At 37.0% G+C, this 19,072-nt stretch overlaps 1 protein-coding gene across 1 annotated transcript in view; it reads right to left on the bottom strand.

Moving 5' to 3' along the window:
- Window positions 1-18,799, bottom strand: part of PELI1 (pellino E3 ubiquitin protein ligase 1) — a 55,440-nt gene extending 36,641 nt beyond the window's left edge. Inside the window, exon 1 of the mRNA XM_054586892.1 lies at window positions 18,481-18,799. The gene's annotated coding sequence lies outside the window, so the exon portion shown is untranslated. The remainder of the gene's footprint in view (window positions 1-18,480) is intronic.
- Window positions 18,800-19,072: the final 273 nt, after the last annotated feature.

Below are 19,072 nucleotides of genomic sequence, written 5' to 3'. Positions count from 1 at the left end.
TTCCAACTTCCCCCCCAATTTAAAATTACATGGTTATCCCTGTCTATGTCACATATATCACACATTTTTTTTTGACAAAAATGAGCCTGAATATGTAATAAATGCTCAGTAAACAGTAATTGTTTTAATATTGTTACTATTTACCTGTAAAATAGTTTTCCAATGTTTCAAAATCCATTTTATGCCTTTTCAAACCACAGTCTTTCTTATCCCTTAACTTCTTAGCCTTATAGTTATGCAAGACCTTGTGCTATCTCCTATTAAAGCTGAAAACTCAAGGGAAAACTTTATCTTGTTCATTTTGCAGCACTTAATAATAAAGGAAACGATGATGTTAACTATATGTTTAATATAGATCTTACAAAGTCTTCACTTTAATTTGGTGGCTAAAGCATAAATATTTCTATGGTATCAAGAAATTAAAGAGGGCCCTGGCTGGTGTGACTCAGTGGATTGAGCGCTGGCCTGCAAACCAAAATGTCACCAGTTCGATTCCCAGTCTGGGCACATGCCTGGGTTGTGGGCCAGGTCCCCAGTGAGGGGCTTGTGAGAGGCAACCCATCGATGTTTCTCTATCTCTTTCTCCCTCCCTTCTCCTCTCTCTAAAAGTAAATAAATAAAATCTTTAAAATAAAGAAATTTAAGAGAAAAATATCAAAATATCCTAAAGACTACATAATATTAAAGTCTTTTAGGGACAGACACACTCATTCATATATAAAAATATAACATAGAAACAGAAGGAACTATCTAAATGATTATATTAATTTAAAATGTTAAGTATCATTTTCTACTTCATTTCCTATTTTTGGTGTTAGGAAGAGTAACCCCACAAAATGTATCTTATTTTTCTTTTCAGTAAAAATTAAGCTTTTTTTTTCAGAAATCAATATATAAAGCTTTTGTTAATGTCCCTTATCACCCCTTACTCCCACTCCATCTCTCCCAAGACCCTGGGTATCTAGAATAGAAGCTTAGATTTCATGGTTCTTTATATATAAATCCCTTGGTCCCAAAGCCCAGTTTACTTAAAGCATTAAACAAAGTGTTAACCTAGGAAAACATATTAACCCACAAAAACACTGCCTTGTATCACAGAACTATCAACAAATTTAATTACTACAGCTAACAAGAAAAGTAATATTATGGTATTTGTTAAAGTAGCACCAAATTTTATATTGATATATTCTCAAAGCTTTAAAACAGTTATTTGGAAGTGAATTCATAAAAATTCCAAATTAGCACTAAACACTAAAAACAGCAACAACAACCAACTGGTCCTTTCTAGGTAAGTGCTAACCCCTTAAAATGGAAAAGGAAAACACTATCAAGTGTTAAGGACATCTACTTTCTGCTGCCCAGGAAACATTCACCCTTCCTGTGGTAAAATGGTATCTTCATTCCCTTTTTGGAAATAGTTTATATGTATCTGGTGGAGTTGATTATGCCCTCAAACCTGTTGGCTCAGTCACCTATGAGGGGAGTGGGCCAATCTAAGCTAATGAGATGCAGTGAGACTTTTGCTGGGGCTTCTAGGTAAATTAGGGCCACTCTTTCCAGATGCACATGACACTATAAAGATTGAGGGACTGAAAAGACTGAAGTTATCTTTTGCTCCTACAGGGCTGGAGACTAAAGCCAACACAGAGGAAGCAGTGCTATTGAAATGTATAGAAATCGAGCCTTGGTGACATTGTTTGAGCCTTTGGTGGGAGCCATTCTTGAAGCCACACCCAACCCGGACCTGTTTACATAAACCAACAGATCTTTTCCCCATTTAAGCCAGTTTGAGTGGAGTTTTATTGTCACGTACAGTCTGAACCGATACACTACTTTAAGTGTATTTGTTTTCACATGAGTAAATACACTAGGGTCACAGAATTTAGTTCCAAAAACAAGGTAAAAACAGACTCATCCTGTATAGATGATTCTGGTTTTTCAAAGTCTACTCTTTAAGAACTCCTTCCTGCTAAATTCAAAGGGTACAAGGCTTTATATCTTCTGCCTTTATGTTGTCAGTAGGATTTTTTTTTTTTTTTTGGCCACAAATGAATAAGAATAAAAAAATCAACAATGAAAAAAAGAAGTAACACTGTGGGTGGGGTAGGGTAAATCATCTATTGAAGCTGTAAATAGTAACCAGATACGCTTTTTTTTTTTTAAAGGCCTAAATGAGAGTCAGAGACTAAAGCTTATGAAATTAAGCAGATTCAACTACACATAGACTCAAAGACACCAAAATACTAAAATCAAAGTTCCTATTCAAAAAAACAGCTAACAAAATTAAAATTCAAAGGAAAACTCCTTGGGAAATTGAAACAACTTAGACTTTTAAAAATGGACAAATCACTATATAATCTCTAAAGAGGTAATTGTTAAACATATCAAAAATTATTTATTTTAGGCACTCTATGTGAATATGACATGCTACTGAGCCCCCAAGCCATTTTTAGAAAAAGACTTAACAGAGTACATAAATACAACTAAAGATATTTAAGAGTAATATAAAGGTAGGCAGTGCTTCCATTTTCTTGGGATTTTGGTGACTTAACTGTTAACAAGAAAGAGAGAAAAACAAACAATGCACATAGAATAAAATGGAATTAAGATGTATATCCTTGTGCTTCTCAGATCAAACTGAAGTGAGCTTTCACGTACATATTTTAGATCTTCTACATTTTAAACACCAGGTATAAGCGCTGGAATAAATTACAATACTCTTACGATCACAATGAGACCATTAATATGGAGTCTGTGTGCAAGAGGATGAGATCATTTATTAGTTGAAATAAAGCAAAATAGAGTGGTTAGGGGAGTTCTGGAGTCAGACTGTCTATGTCTGCCTCCTAGCACTGTCACTTGATAGCTGTGAGACTTGAACCAACTTCACTAAGGTTCCTTACTTGTAAACCTAAGATAGTAAGTAATAATATTAACATGTACGCAGTGCTTATCATTGATGGTGCCAGGCATTTTACAAAGATATTTACAATTAATTCTTCAACTCTTAATAATGTTCTTATGAAATATATATTATCATTTGTTTTATAGATGAAGAAACTGAGGCCCAGATCATTAAATTACCTGAGGTCACACATCTAATAAATTATAGGGCTGACATCTGGGATAGGAATCTGAAAAGTCTTCATTAAGACTCTATACTTATAATCATTACAGGCTATTACTTTTCACTAATATAATATTACCTCCCTCACGGGTTGTTATGAAAATTAAACAAAGTACCTAGCACATTAACAGTAGCTCAATAAAGTTTTATTGTTATAGTACTTCTCATAGTCAATTTCTACTTACTTGAATATTTACATTATCAATTATTTGGAAATGATTTCTTTAGTATGAAAACGATTTCCTCCTAAACAGAATTCTGGGGGAAGGGGGACAATGCTTGAAATAATTTTTATGAAGGGTAGAAATCACTCTTCAAAAACTTCTGTAGTCTGTAGTCTGGTACTTTTGAGGCTCCCATGAGTCTGACCTTGAACATGAGAATTTGAGGTACCTTTGAAATATCCATGGGAAGAGTTAGAAATATTTATACAGGATGAGGCAAAAGTAGTTTTACAGTTGTGAGTACATGAAACACAGAGTTCATCCTTATATTATCACTTACTAATTATCGTATTATTTTCCATACAAACAACTGTAAACCTACTTTTGCCCCACTCTGTATATATAGGAAATATAAACCTGAACATCTTCAACTTACAGATGAAATTACCTTAGGAAAAGCATACAGAGAAGAGAAGAGAGCCTTAAGACTAAGCCTCAAGGAATTAAAAAAATTAGTTATCTGAAAAGCAAAGCAGCAACTCCTAAAATAAAAAAGTAACAGCATTAAGGTGTTGGCATATGATGTATGATATTCTGGAAGTGAAGAAGAATTTTTCAGAAAGTAGAAAACAATGTGGTCCACAATGTCAAATGCTGCTGAGAGGTCAGATGAGAAGAATACTGAAAAAGTGCCATTGTATTTTGCAATACGGAGATAATCAGTGATCTCCACAGCTATTTCAAAGAAATAATTGGATTTTATTATTTTATTTTAAGCATACTTACGTATCTTTTTATCAAGAAAACCAAGCAAGCATTTGCTATATGGAGATAATTATATTGGCTCTCCCTACTACCTCCAGCTCCCATAATGCCTATCCACCAAGGGTATTATTGGTGAGGTATTCCATAATGAAATTATGGTCTAATGGCATTTTCCTGATTGCAAGTTGAGCACTGTATTGGCATGGAAGACAATGGAAAACAATATTCGGTTCCTGTCCTCAGGAGACTTATGTAAGAAATTTAATGCCAATGTAATATGATAAAAGTAGTGTCTGGACCATATGAAAGCAAAGAACACTCATCCCAGTTCAGGGGGTAGAGCCAGGTAAGATTTTTTATGGACAAACAATATCCACTCATTCATTTTCTGAGCAGCTCCTATGTACTCTATATGCTATATCCAGCACACACAAAACCAATTGGGAACACAAAACCAATAAGCTTTGATATATGTACCCACGTGGCTCATGGTTTAGTGAAATGTATCCAGATACATTAAAAGACAAATTTTATTATTGTACAATATGATACGTACTGTGACAAAGGTATTAACCAAATGACAGTAAAAAGGCCTGAGACCCTAACCTAAGCCTGGAGAAGTTGGTCAAGACTCTATAGAAGAAAAATATTCATGATAGGCTTTGAAGGATGAAGAGACATTTATTCTGGAGTAACATATGCAAATGCTCAAAACTGTTGAGAACAGTAAAAATTTCATTATGGTTTAAGCACAGTAATGAAGGGAAGCTGAGGAAGAAACTAGAAAGAATCAAGAAAGGAAGAAAGGCTCAAGAAAGGAAGATAGGATCAAAAATACAATTATTCAAGGATCTTATTAGCCAAGAGAGAATGTGGAACAGATCTTACATGAAATGGGAAACCAAAGAGGGGATCGTCATAACTACCTTTATTTTTTTCATATTCTCAAACTTGACAGACTAAACTTATGATTCTACCCCCTGCTCCAACCTTCCTACCCCTCATCTTTCTGCTTTAGTAAATGGCACCACTATTAACCCATTAATTGCTATACTATAAACCTGGAAGTTCTTAATACCACCTTCTCATCCCCCATATCCTGTCCATCACTATGTCCTAGCATTTCACGTCTAAAACATACTCAACTCCCCCACCTCAGGGTCTTTGCTCATGCTGTACCCTCAGCCTGGAACAACATTAACTTGCTCTTTGCTTAGCTGTCTCCTTCTCATCCTTGAGACTGTAGCTTAAGTAAGAAGTGCTTTCTCTGACCACCCCATATAATCCTGTTACTCTCTCTCATAGCACCTTGTTCTGATGTACTTGTTTTTAGTATCTATCTCCATCCACAGTTAGTGATTTTCATTAGGAAGGAACTGTCTCCTTTTGTTCTCTCATTGTATACTCAATGCCTACACAGTGTCTTCTACATAGCAGGCATTCAAGAAATACTGATTTAAAAAAAAAAAGATTTTTAGGAAAATAACTTTGAAAGCCGTATGGAGGATGTGTAAGGAGGAGGGGAACAAGGAAGAGAACAACGTGAGAAACGTGAGAAGGCTAATATGAGAGCAAGATCAGATAAAAACAGCCCAGGTGAAAGATTGTGAAGAGCTTATCTTACCTAAGATGGTAAAAGTAAGGACAGAGAAAAGCAGTACAGTCATACCTTGGTACTCCTCGGCTTCAGAACTCGTCAAACCCCATACTCATGGCATTTTGACGAGAAAAAAAATGTTTCAGCACTCGGCGCTTGCTCAGAACTTGTCCCACTTGCTAGAACTTGTATGAGTCACAACACAGCCCCGCAATAGAAAATGCTTCATCGTTTGGCACTTGTCACAAGTTCCAGAATGAATTAACAATGAGTACCAAGGTACCACTGAACTTGAAAAACCAAGGAAAAACCAATAGGTTCCTGACTTGGGCATGCAGAGTGAAACATTAACTTCCTTCTGGATTGAAGGAGGCAGAACAGACAAGGAAAGAAAAATAAAGTTTTTTTGAACATGGTAAGTTTGAAGAATTTTAGTTACTATGTCTAGCATGCAGTTGGAATTTTAAAGGTGAAACATAGGAGGGAGATCCTGGGCTGTGGACAGATGTTTCCCTCTCTTCTTTCTCCTCTACCAAATCAAATCAGGGTGCCATTAAGAATAATAAAAATAACTTCCAATTTTTGTGCTCCTACTTTATGCTTGACACGGTGCTAAGGGCTTTCTATATTATGTCTTTTTCCTTTCAAGAACCCTACTAGGAAGCTATTCAAAGCTTTGAGAGATTAAGTAAACTGAGTCAACTGCCCCAGGGAACTGAGCTGCCAATCAGTGGGAAAGGGATCCGAATCCAGTTTCTTCAAACCAAAGACTCTTTCTGTTATGCTACCCTACTTCTAACCTGAATGACCACCCATGAAGTTGGTTCAGGAAAGGGAAAAACCACAAAACTACAGGAGCTATCAGACTGAGAGAATACAGAATGAGTCTAGGAAAAGACGCTACAAGAAGAACAAGTTCAATGAAACTTGGAAAGGAGTTGGAGAAAAAGACGTGGAGTTATGATTTAAATACTTTCTAAGCCAGAAGAAGACTAATACTGTAATGTATTTTTATAAAGTAAAGTGCAGTTCATGGCACATAGCAGTAGCACATCTGGAAGCTTGTTAAAAATGTAGAATCTCAAGGCCCACCCAGACTTACTGAATCAGAATATGCATCTTAATATGACCCCCAGGTTCACACAATACATTAATGTTGAGAAGCACTGGTCTGATACCATTTCATAGATGAAGACACTAACCAGGTTAAAAATAGAACTCAAATCTCTTGTCTGTCAGTCTAGTATTTGTTCTGCTTCATTATGTGCCCTCCAAACAGGTACATCATCACTTTCAACTTCACTAACCTGAGATTTTTCCCTAGAAACATTCAGGAATTGAAATAAATTTAAATCAAGTTTTCCCTGACCATTTTGACTTGTTTTCACTTCATCTGAAATTTTAAGGGTCCCTATGAATTTTCTCCAATCATTTGGTTTTAGCATCACAACATTTCTTAGACCATTCAGGCTAATATAACAGAATACCATATATTGGATGGCTAATAAACAACAGAAATTTATTTCTCACAGTTCTGGAGACTGGGAATTCCAAGATCAAGGCACTTGTAGACTCCTGTCAGGTGAGGGGCTGCTTCCTGGCTCATTGATAGCTATCTTCTTGCTGTGTCCCCACAAGACAAAAGGATCAAAGGATCTCTCTGGGGTCTTTTATAAACTCACTAAGCTGTGCCCTCATGACCTCACCACCTCCCAAAAGCTCTATACCTCCAAATACCATCATATTGGGGATCAGGACTCAACATATGAATTTGAGGAGGACACAAACATTTAGTCTATAATAATACATGAAATATAAATATGCTATCTCTGACTACAAAGCATTCTTCAATTCAGAGTATGTTTCAACCCTTAATGACCAATTGGAAGAGACAGTAAAGACTCAGAAACGAGAGACACTTGCTATTAGGCAAATCATTTAAAGTCATGAAATCACAGAGCTGCAAGAGACTTTATAAGGCTGAAATGACAGATAAATTTCATCTAAAATGCTGACCATATACCATGCTCCTGACCATGCTGTACCAAAAAAGAGTCTGAAGCTGGTTTGGGATTAGCTATAAGCTATATCTCCCATGAGTTGGTCCCAAAGCGGGCTATCAAGAAGTTGCTGATCTTGTAAAGATAAAAACTAAGGGGCAGAGAGGTTAAGTGAAATATATGAGGCACATATTAAATAAACAGATCAGAACTCTAGGTCTCTTGACTTCCGGAATAGTGGGTTTTATCCTTAATCACACACACTGCTTGTCTCAGGTATATGAGGGCTATCCAGAAAAAGTCCAGCCATTGTTAATATAACAAGAATTGTTTGTGCAACATCTATGTAACCTGGCAGCCAAGGAGAGTGGACTGGAATATACAGGTGTGAAAAATGACGTCACTGTACTAGTAAGTGGGGGCAGTAGACGCCACTGAATGAGCATGTGTACTGTGTGGCCGCTGCATTCAAAATGAGCAAGTAGAGCAACTAATCTGCACCAGGTTTTGCATTAAGCTTGAACATTCCTCCGCAGAAACTATTGGGATGATTTAGAAGGCCACAGCTATGGGCAACTGGTGATAAGCAACTTCATCACAACAACATGTCCACTCATGCATCGTCTCATGCAGAGTTTTTTGGTGAAACAGCAAATCACCCAGGTGACTGAGCCCCTCTACAGCCCAGATTTGGTGTCCTGTGGCTTCTGGCTTTTCCCAAAGCTAAAATCGCCTTGAAAAGGGAAGAGATTTCAGACTATCGCTGAGATTCAGGAAAATACAACAGGGCAGCTGCTGACGACTGGGAGAACTGTGTGAGGTCCCAAGCCGCCTACTTTGAAGGGGACTGAGGCATGGTTGCCCTTTGTACAATGTTTCTTGTTATCCTGTATCTTCTTCAATAAATGTCTGTATTTTTAATAGTACATGGCTGGCTAGCTTCTGGACAGACTTCATATTTGTTCAATAAAAAAACAGAATTGTTTTCATGTAATAGGTAATAAAAAAACCAAACCAATTAAAATTTTACTGGGAATAAAAAAGTCCTCAGAATTTACAAGTCTTGTAATAAAGACTTATATATACTTGTAAATACATTTAAAAAATGTAAATAATGCCCACAACCTATAGGTTGTATCTTTGTGATCAATGATCTCTGACTCAAATTGCTTTCTGACAATTTTACTTCATGTGAGTGTTTCCATGTGACAATTCTTCTTTAGGGTTTAGCCATGATGACTCAGGGCACCTAGATGCTATGAGGGAGCTTTCAATTTAAGAAGTGGGAGAAGAATGAGGGAGCATATGAATCATTAACAGCCTACTCTGTTCTAAAACCCAGCAAATCCTTTTTGGAAGCCATTTTAAAGAACTTTAGGAGGCAAATTCTGGCTAAAACCTTAAAAGACTAGTCTGTAAGAGCTGAACTAGATGCATATAAATTGGCATGCCATTTCTAAAAGAGACACAACAAAGAAGCTTTAGCAAATTGTGATTTCTTTTGTTGTTGTTGAATAACTGTCAAGGATGAATTGAAAAAAAGTCTGGTATGGCTCAAGTCCCAAACCTCTTCTATGTTAAACAGTTTTAAGAACATCTCACAATTCATTGATTATTTGGTGAACTGATATAACTAGTTCAAAGAATGAATCATCCCATTTTAAATGAAAATTACAGTTAAGCAGTAAGTAAATTTTAAAAGCTTTCAATTACATGAAGTCTGTGTATAGGACTGTGGTTTCTAATTAGAAGCAGCCAGTACTTTAAAAAAGACACATATTTAACACATTTCCTCACAAATGATAAAGTTAGCTGGTTTTGTAATTTGGATTTTTGTAATGTGGTAATTTAACTAATTTTAGTCCTTTGAAAAATTTAAAGTACGGTAGTGAGAATCATTTCGAAGAAAAAAATCGATTGTGTTAACTATAGTTTAAAATGAAAGCAAATCAGCTTTTAGTGCTTCCAATACATGCAGTCCATTAAATCCGACATAAACCCCAAGGAATATGGAGTACTGTGGATAGCATCTGCCGAGAACCAGGAATACAACACTAAGGTTTTGAAAAACCAACAAAGCACTTCCAACTGTTTTCACTTATTGTTAAAAAATAAAATTAAACCTAATTGTGCTTTCTAAAAACTAAGCCATCTATGTTGAACACTACAATGAGCACCTACCAACTAGCACAAAATCAGGAACTTGTAATTCATTCCATGGAAGGAAGGTGAAGTTATAAACTTCACCACATTACTATTCTTTTTGTCCTTTCCTCTGGACTGTTGGAAAGAAGGTCAACAGAAGTCCAGGCACAGTTTTTCCCCAAGGCCATTTATAATTAAGCTAACATTGCAGTGATGATGAAGACCCTATTTATTTGACACTTTTGGAAAAGACAACATACATCAAGAGCTGAAAATAGCTTTTGAAATTCCACTATGCTGTAAATTCCACTATCAAATTTTGCCATTTTAGGTAAAGGTTCTGGATAGATGCAGGATTAACTCGTGAGGATTTCAAATCAATAAATTTATTGCTGTTCCCGACACTATTCTGTTCAAAAAGTACTGCATCCTATAGTTCACACAGTTCTGTCTTAGTGTCTGGCTGGAAACTTATCTGCACGACTATTTTGAGTACTTAAGGTTCACACCATCTCTCTACCAGAGCTCACACCAATAACAAGGGCAAGGAAAGATAAAAAGAAGCTACATAGGCTCTGGCTTGGGTAGCTAAGTTGGTTAGAGCGTTGCTCCCATTTGTCAATGTTGGGTAACATACGAGAATCAACCAATGAATGCATAAATACGTAAAAAACCAAATCGATGTCTGTCTCTCATTCCCCCCCCCCCAAAAATATTTTTTTTTAAAGAAGAAGCTACGTAGGTAAGGAACAAATAGGGAAAGTCCCCTTTACATGTGACTTCTTTAGGGCCCTTAATTCATTCCAACTAATTTATAAGTATACAAAATGGCAGACAAATGTAGAAAACAATGTGGATGAGCAGTGGGCACTACTAAGCTGGCAAAGGAAAATAAACAAAGCTAGCGGCAGAGTGATGAAGGGATGAACATGAGAGAGGTGAAGTGAGAGAGGCAGGGATGTTCAATACAAGTATCTTGAAATGCATAAGCTGAAAACAATAACATGAAACCTGATGCTGCAAAAAATCTATGGAGCTTAAGTAATAAAGTGAATTTTTAAATAATTTTTAATTATGTTAATCATCATCATCAATTCCAAAATTAAGTACAGGAATTATAGTGGTCATAATGTTTAAGTCAACATGAAATACAAGATGCCCTTTTTGCAAAGCAACTTTTTTTCTTAATGGAAGCTGTATTATTATTACAATTTACAGATTTGCATCATAGCTCATGAGATCATGGACACTTTTAGATCCAAGTTACACGAATTATCCGTAGTCTTGTTTACTATTTTGTGAGAGGCAATTTTTTTCCTTCCTTCTGTTGCTCCTCTTTTCCTTCTCTCCCCTCCTCCCCTACCCTAAATTATTTATTCCACAAAAATGGAAATGAAACCAGATTCATAATCCTACCACCAAATCAACAGACTGAAAGCTGTTTCTAAAATGACCCACACTTCACTCTGGTCACCATCATAGAATTTCAAAGTCCTTCAGGAAAAACTGTTACCATTTTTATTTTACAGATGAATACTTTCCAGAGTTTAATGGAAGGCCCAGGAATTAAACATGGGCTCTGTGTTCCATGCTAATAGTTTAGTGTTTAAAGCACTTTAAATGATCCAGCCTAATAGTGCAATTCAATATGTGGAGTGTATGAAACAAGGGTCTGGATATCTATCTATCTATCTATCTATCTATCTATCTATCAATCATCTATCTATAAAAGTTTGGGCAAAAGTAGGTTTACAGTTGTGAGTACAAGAAACAGAATTTATTCTTATATTATTATTTTTCATATGAATAACTATAAATCCACTAATGCCTACTGCCATATATGTACACAAAAGGGACAACAACTCTGAGTGAATTAAAGAACTTGATTCCTAACAATTTCCTGAAAAATGTTTAAAGTAGGAAGCTTTGTTAAAGCACTCCTTACAAAGTTTACACACCTAATATTCTTAGTGGTCACTTCATGAAATTTATTATATAATAAAAGTTCACAAATTCAGCTTCATTCCATTAAATTCTACAAAATCATTGGTTAAAAATACAAAAGAAAACATTGTGTCCTCCCATTATGCATAATTAAGTAGAAAAAGAATGGCTTTCTTCTTTCAATATTATCAGTACAGTAAAACTCAAGTTTAGTTTCTCAGGTTAGAAAATTTATTTTTATAAGAAATAATTCCTATAAAAACATTCAAAACTAGTAATGTCTATATGTATATGGTTGCATGAGAAGATTTTAAAAATCCATATTTATGATGGTTTCGGGGGTGGGGTGGGGTGGTACTTTCAAACATTTGGAGCGTGAGGCTCAATCTTTCCATAATTTTAATAATAATGACTTTAAAAAAGTTCTTTATGGAGAATCAGCATGTTCTTAAAACAATTACTAACTTGAGAATCGAAGCACAAATACAAGGTATGAGAGCCTGGTTCATTTAGCTAAAGGTATGCAAGTCCTTCAGTTCCCCAGTGTATTGTCAGCAACAAGAAAGTTACACAGTTTCACTACACTATAAATGCCATCTTTTCAGTTTTGAATGCATGACACAAATGAAACTTATCTGCATGACTATTTTGAGTACTTCAGTATTAGGAAATATGCACGGTCTTCTTGTACGTAAGTGTACGTGTTTTAATATACCAGAATTTACTTAAATATCCAAACAAGTATAATCTCTTCCATATTAGTCAGTCAATCTAATAGTCCCTTCCATATCAGTCAATAAGGTTATATCCTTATTCCAAATTATGCTACAACTGTCACAAACATTATGCAAACTCCTTTTTAGTCTATACGAGGATATGATTTTTAGAAACAGTAATTGCCTTCTCTGAGTGGATCTGATTTTTAGCTATAGTCTGAAGTTGGTTCCTATTTTGTCAAATTTCTTCTGAGTCATATCTGATAAATAAAATGAGGTATCATGTGGCTAATCCCCCCCGTTTTCCTTAAACACAAGGAACAAATACAAAGTATATACAGTAATGAGCTATGTTTCATGTGTGGCCCTTAAACTGGTTTGGAAGGCAATTAAAAAAGAAGTTCCAAGAGTATTTTGAGTAATCTAGTATTGCTACAGTAAGTGTATAGCTCCCAAGGAGACTAAAGTAGACTTTAGATAAATATATAAAATAAATATCCTTACTTTAAATAAGCAGGCCCTACACAATGTTCTCCTCTACCTTCTCTCTAACTTTCTGACTTAATTTACTGCTACACTCTCTCACTCTAACCCAGCCACACTGTTCTTGTTGCTTCTTGCATTCTAGTTAAGCTCCTATCTCAGGGCCATTGTACTTGCTGTTCCTCCTGCCTGGAATATCTTGCCCAAGATTACCCGCAAGGCTTACTCCCTCACCTCCTTCAGGTCTTTATTCAAATACTTTATTCAAATACTTCAGGTCTTTATTCATCATCTTCTCAATGAAGTCTTTTCTGCATCCTCCTCCCATCCCACATCTTCTCTCTCTCCCTTCTCTATTTTATTTTTTGTGTGTGCGTAAAACTACATTATGGAAATTTTCAAACATACACAAAAGTTGAGAGAATAGAAGAAATCTCATGTATCCATCACCTATGTTCAACAATTTTCAGTATAGCAAATATTGTTTCATCTATGCTCCTTTCCCTTTCAATTATTTTAAAGTAAAAAATCCTAATATCATAGTTTAATTCATGAATATATTATATCTCTAGAAGATAAGGACTCTTGTTTAAAAAACATACCATTCCTTTAAAAATTAACAATTTCAACATAATACCATACCTTTAAAAATTAACAATTTCTTTTCATCAGCTACCCAGTCAACATCTTAATTTCCCCAATTTTTCATAAATACCTTTTCACAGTTAGCTTGCTCAAAGCAGGATCTAACCTAAGGCCCATACCACATTTGGTGGATATGCCTCCTATGTCTCTTAAACTTTTAGTTCCTTATCCTTCTGGGTTTTTTTTTTTTCCTTGCTATTTATTTCTTGAAGAATCCTGGTCATTTGTCCTTAAAAAATGAAATATTTTACTTGTTTATTGTCTGAGTCTTGTTATTAGACTGTAAACACCCTAAAGCAGGGATTTTAGTCTGTGTGATATCAACATCTAGACCAGTGCCTGACATGCAAAAGGTATCCAATACTTTCTAAGTGAATATATAGCATTAATGCCAAAAGAACCACTGCCCACCCAACAGCAAAAACTGCTAATCACAGCACTTTTTCCTGATGAGTCTGACCTAGGCAGATACCACAAAGCAATCAGATTTGGTGCCCATGGTGAAATCTATTTGCTATCCCTGCTTTAGCACCCTTCAAAATAAGTGTGCTTCTATCTCCGAAACAGATTCAATATACCTTGAATGTTGAAATTGAGCTGCAATTTAGCATAATAAATTACTGTCATATTTGTCAAGTATGTTTAAACATTTCTTAGCTTATTGTACAATTTAGAGGAAAAAGCAAATTGTAGCCCAAAAAATAATAGAGGAAGATGGTGGGGAACCGGGGGTACTACATATATTTAGAATTAGCAACATCCAAAGAGACTCATTATAAAATAAAAATCAGCAATATATTTTTTGAAAAGGAAGTAAATTACATTCGTGTACTGAATTAAAAACTTTAAAAAGAAAACCAACATGAATGGTCAACATTAACTAGGAGATGATGAGTGTCCGCGCTGTCCCTCCCATGTACAGGCACCACAACATACTCTATTTTTCTGTAAATGGTATTTTGAAGTTTATATAAAACGTATTACAGAGGTGATACAAGGACTACTACGTAGAATACTATTTTTCTGAAATAGACTTTTTGTGGCAAAAAACAAAACAAAACAAAACCTAAAATAACTTGTACAATATTCTGAAAAAATAATCAGGTCTTAGACTAGTTTACAATTCATTTCTCTTAAATTACCTGATGAAGCTCTTTTCCTTTCCGTTTATTTCTGAAGGAAGCTACGATAATTTAAATGCTCCAATCAGATGTTCATGTTGCCATTACCTATTACTATTTAAAAAAGAAAAAAGAAATCACTCAAGAAATCTTGTGCTTTCTCTTTATTACTTGCAAATTAATTCAGCAGAAACAAATATGTTAGGCAATTATTTTTAACACTTTGAAGGAAAAATCATTAGGAGTGGTCTTTCAAGGTAACATTTAAAAAAAGTGATAGTATAAATCAAAATTAATTATACCTAGTTCTTTCAGTGACCAAAATTTCTTGTTTTGAGTTTCCAACAGTTTGCATAAATTTCTGTGGCAGAGGTCAAACTTAAACACAACAAAAAATGGCTAATATCAGGTGTAAAAAAAAGGGTCTCGCCCTGGCTTAGTGAATTGAACACTGGCCTGTGAACTGAAAGGTCTCGGTCCAGTCCGACTCTCAGTCAGGGCACATGCCTGGGTTGTAGGCCAGGTCCCCAGTTGTGGGGGCCTGTGAGAGGCAGCGGATCAATGCATCTCTCACACACTGATATTTCTCTCCCTCTCTTTCTCTCTCTCTAAAAGAAAATAAATAAAATCTCTTTTAAAAAACAACCCTCAAACCACCCAAAATCCCTGGAAAGAATAATTTCTATTTACTTTTCCTTTGTGATCTATTTAGAGGAAATCTGAAAAAGATCGCTAGAAGTCTATAAACAGAAAGTGCTGAGTGTAATTCACTGTTTACAGACTTTAGCTAGAGTTTTGTGTCTTATATGTTGTCAGGACTCTTCAATATATTACGTAAGAACATCTTCATCAGGTTTACTTCATTCTTTTGATTTTCTTCCTTCTTTCCCCAGGCTCTTAAATTGTTTTATTCTCTCCAATTAAAAGACATTAATGTAACTTCTTGAATAATCTGATTTTTCCAAAGAAACGCAGAAAGAAATCAAAGAAACCATCTTGGTGCCACCATATACTTGTCATTATTAAGTTTTAATATATAGGGTTAAAATGTATATAATAAAATAATCCATATAAGCCTTTTTAATTTAATACTAGGATAGGTTCCTGTTGATGTGCCATCATAAGATGTATGCATGTGAGAATGTTAGAAAGATAGTTTTCAGTTCTAAGTCTTTTAGCTTAAAATCTTTATCAGCTACAGAAGCTCTGGTCTGAAAACAGTTGTTTACAGGTATGACTACTTTGGTCCTTATCACATGACCTACTGGACAACCACAAGGTATATTCTGAAATGACAGAACTCTTAATGTACAAGTGACATTATGACGACCTGAAAGGAAGATGAAACAAAGTTAAATGGAAACACATTCAGGCTTCTCCTTGAAACTTGCCTCTGTACCATTCAGCAGTACTGAACACTCAGTTCCCTACCCTATACTTTTCAGTCATTTTCTTTAAATGAAATGTAAAAAGTAATCAGGAAACCTTCCATGCTAGCCTCCACTGGTCAATACTAACCTCTGCATTTGGACTCTAGTAAGTGAGAATAGGAATTGTGTTAGTAGCTTCCTTAAAGTACAGCTAGATGCCTCTGGTAAGTTTGGTTTGTAAATACTACAGAAAAAGTGCAACGTAAGCAGCTATAAGATCACTTAAATGGTAATTTTAAGGAGAGCACAGATTTCAAAGCCACCCCCCCACTCCGCCCAAATCTGCCACTTAGACACAATTTCCAGCTCACTTTTTTTCATGTCAATAAATACTACTATTATTACATTGCAGCACTTCTATAACAGTAATAAAAAACTCTAGGTGGGGTTTCACCATAAAAGTCTTAAATTTATTAAATGAGGCATTATAACCACTTCACTACATGCAACTTCCATACATTTAACTTCTATTTTCCAATCGTTTTAAACTCAAGATTTCTTTTACCATACTACATACAGAAAGGAAACCAGGTAGAGGATTGGGGGGAAAATATCAAAATAACGAACACTGCAATTTCCTTTTTTGATGGAACCATCAGAATCTAAAATCTGGGGGCAACTAGGTAATGCAAAATTAAATTCAAGAAAATTCAGGATAAGTCAAAGCACACATTGTTACTACAGTTCTGATATTATTCACCTCAGGAAAAAAAAACTAGTAGAAAAGAAGCTTGATTTAAATTTTTGGTACCTTCCAGTTTGGTTCAACTACCAAAATAAATAAACTTGTCCTCACAGTCAAATATTTTCCTTCAGAAGAGGCTGTTGGTAGGAATAAAAAAATAAAATAAAAACACAAGGAATTCATATACTGTATTTGTACAATAAGGACAATGTTTTGAGAGATGTAAATCTGCTCACTCTGAGAAAACATTTTCTGTTATAAAGAAAATATAAACTGAAACTGTAGAAACTGAATCTTTTTCACAATTCATGAATTTAAATTCACACTACTATGTAAACTAAGTAATTTTAAAAAAACTCTTATGTTTCTCCTCAATCATAAAAGTAGCACATATTCAGTGTAGAAAAAGACAAAAAGCCAGTTCTGAAACAAAAGGTCAGCTGTGATGAAAACAAAATTAACATTTTGTACAGTAAATACGCAGCCTTGGAATCAAAACATATAGATGACCTTTTCACGCACTTAAAGCTTCAGTCCTTAGCACAACCAGTACCTATGGATAAAGTGCTCATTTGATTATTTCTAGATTTATTGTTTGATGACTTATGGATGGGAAGGTGGTTGGTGCTGTTAAAACCTAAACACATTTCTCTGTATGTAGTGATTTACATTTGTTAAACCTACATTTAAAAATCTCTGTCCTTCCATTCTCCCATTACTGCTCTTTTGCCTTTAAGAGACCTGCGTGGACAAAAATTAAAGTAGATAGGGAGAGGAGTTTATGACTTACTGTATTTTCCCCACTCAGTGCCTTTTTAAAGAGTCCTTTGAGGTTCTAAGGTTCAAACACTATGTAAGAAGAGTTATTGTTTGAACTACCTAACAATTACCCAGACTTCTTTTAGACTTCAGTTAACCTATAAGTAAAATGAGCATGTTTAACTTTTCCACGGGGCATCGGAGGACGAGTTCCAACTCATAAATGCTTTCAGGTCCTCTGACACCAGGCGCGGTGGAAGATCAAGCGTATCCATCAATTAGAGCGTTCTTCCGGGCCTCAATTTACCCACTTACGGAAAAGAGAGTATTAGCTTGTTTCGTAGGGGCCCCAGAGGTGTAATTAATTAGTGTTTTAAAATGCTCTGAGATCTAGAGATGAAAGGAAATGCGAGAGACACGCAGAGATGATGACAATAATCATAACAATAAAAAGAATGACTAACTTGGAAGTCTGCGTTACGTAAGGAAGGAGAAAGAAGTTATCAGATTCGCACAAACAAAAGAAAAGCCCACCGCCTCCTTTGTTTCTCTTTCATTTCTCTTTTTCTTCCAGCCGCTGAGCTCATCTCCCGCAGCACGCGGCCAGCGTGGAGCGTGAGGCGCGGGGCGCGGATTTGGCCACCGCGCGCCTAGCTCCCGGGCGGAGGGGGAGGGCGCGCCGGGCCAGCTCCTGACAAAGGCGCTTCCCCTAGCGAGAGAGCGGGAGGCAGGCTCCGCAAACTCCGCTCCCCACCGCCTCCGGCGCGGGGGCGCGCAGACGGGCAGGGAGAGCCGGCCCGCCACCCAAGAAAGCCACTAAGGAAGTTGCGCGCTCGCCTTGCCCGCAACCCTCGCTGGCCCTGCCGCGACTCCTCCCGCGGGCCGCCGAGGCCACTCACCGGACAATTGCTGGTGGTCGGAATCCCAACACAGCCCCGAGATCCGGAGCGAGGGGATGAAGGGTGCGTGCGCGGGGAGACGAGCAGACAGCGCGGCGTTTCGCCGTCGCCTTCCTCGCCAGCCAGCCAAGCTGGGCGAGGGAAGTTGGCCGCAGAGCCGAGCACTGAGGAGCCGCGGGCGGTGGGAGAGGCGCGGGGTGGCTTTGTGGTGCGATCCCGGCAGGCTCGACGCAAATCCGAACGCGCGGAACCGCCGATGCTGCTGGTGGAGGCGGCGGCGGCGCCCCCCGACGGTCCCTCCGCCTCACACCGCCTCTGGGTCACTGACACATTCTCGGAGGGAGGGGAGGGGACTAGTAGAGGGGCGGGGCCTGAGGGAGGGGATTGTGATGGAGAGGCGGTGCTGCGGCGCGTAGAGGTCTCTTGGGAATTGTAGTTCTTTCACTGAAGAAAAAAGGGATACATTGTTGAGGACGCTTCCGCTCACACTGCACTGCGCATGCTGGGGGGCGGGAGGGAGAGGTTCGGCCCCACTGTTGCTATGGTCACCGACACACGAAGGGGGAGAACGTGTTCGGTGCGGTTGCCGACT

This window comes from Pteronotus mesoamericanus, unplaced genomic scaffold, assembly GCF_021234165.1.
Source record: "Pteronotus mesoamericanus isolate MK-2021 breed Mesoamerican mustached bat unplaced genomic scaffold, CSHL_Meso_final contig_98, whole genome shotgun sequence".
NCBI lineage: Eukaryota > Metazoa > Chordata > Mammalia > Chiroptera > Mormoopidae > Pteronotus > Pteronotus mesoamericanus.
Note: the sequence above shows the minus strand (reverse complement) of the source record. Positions and strands in the feature narration are given on the sequence as shown.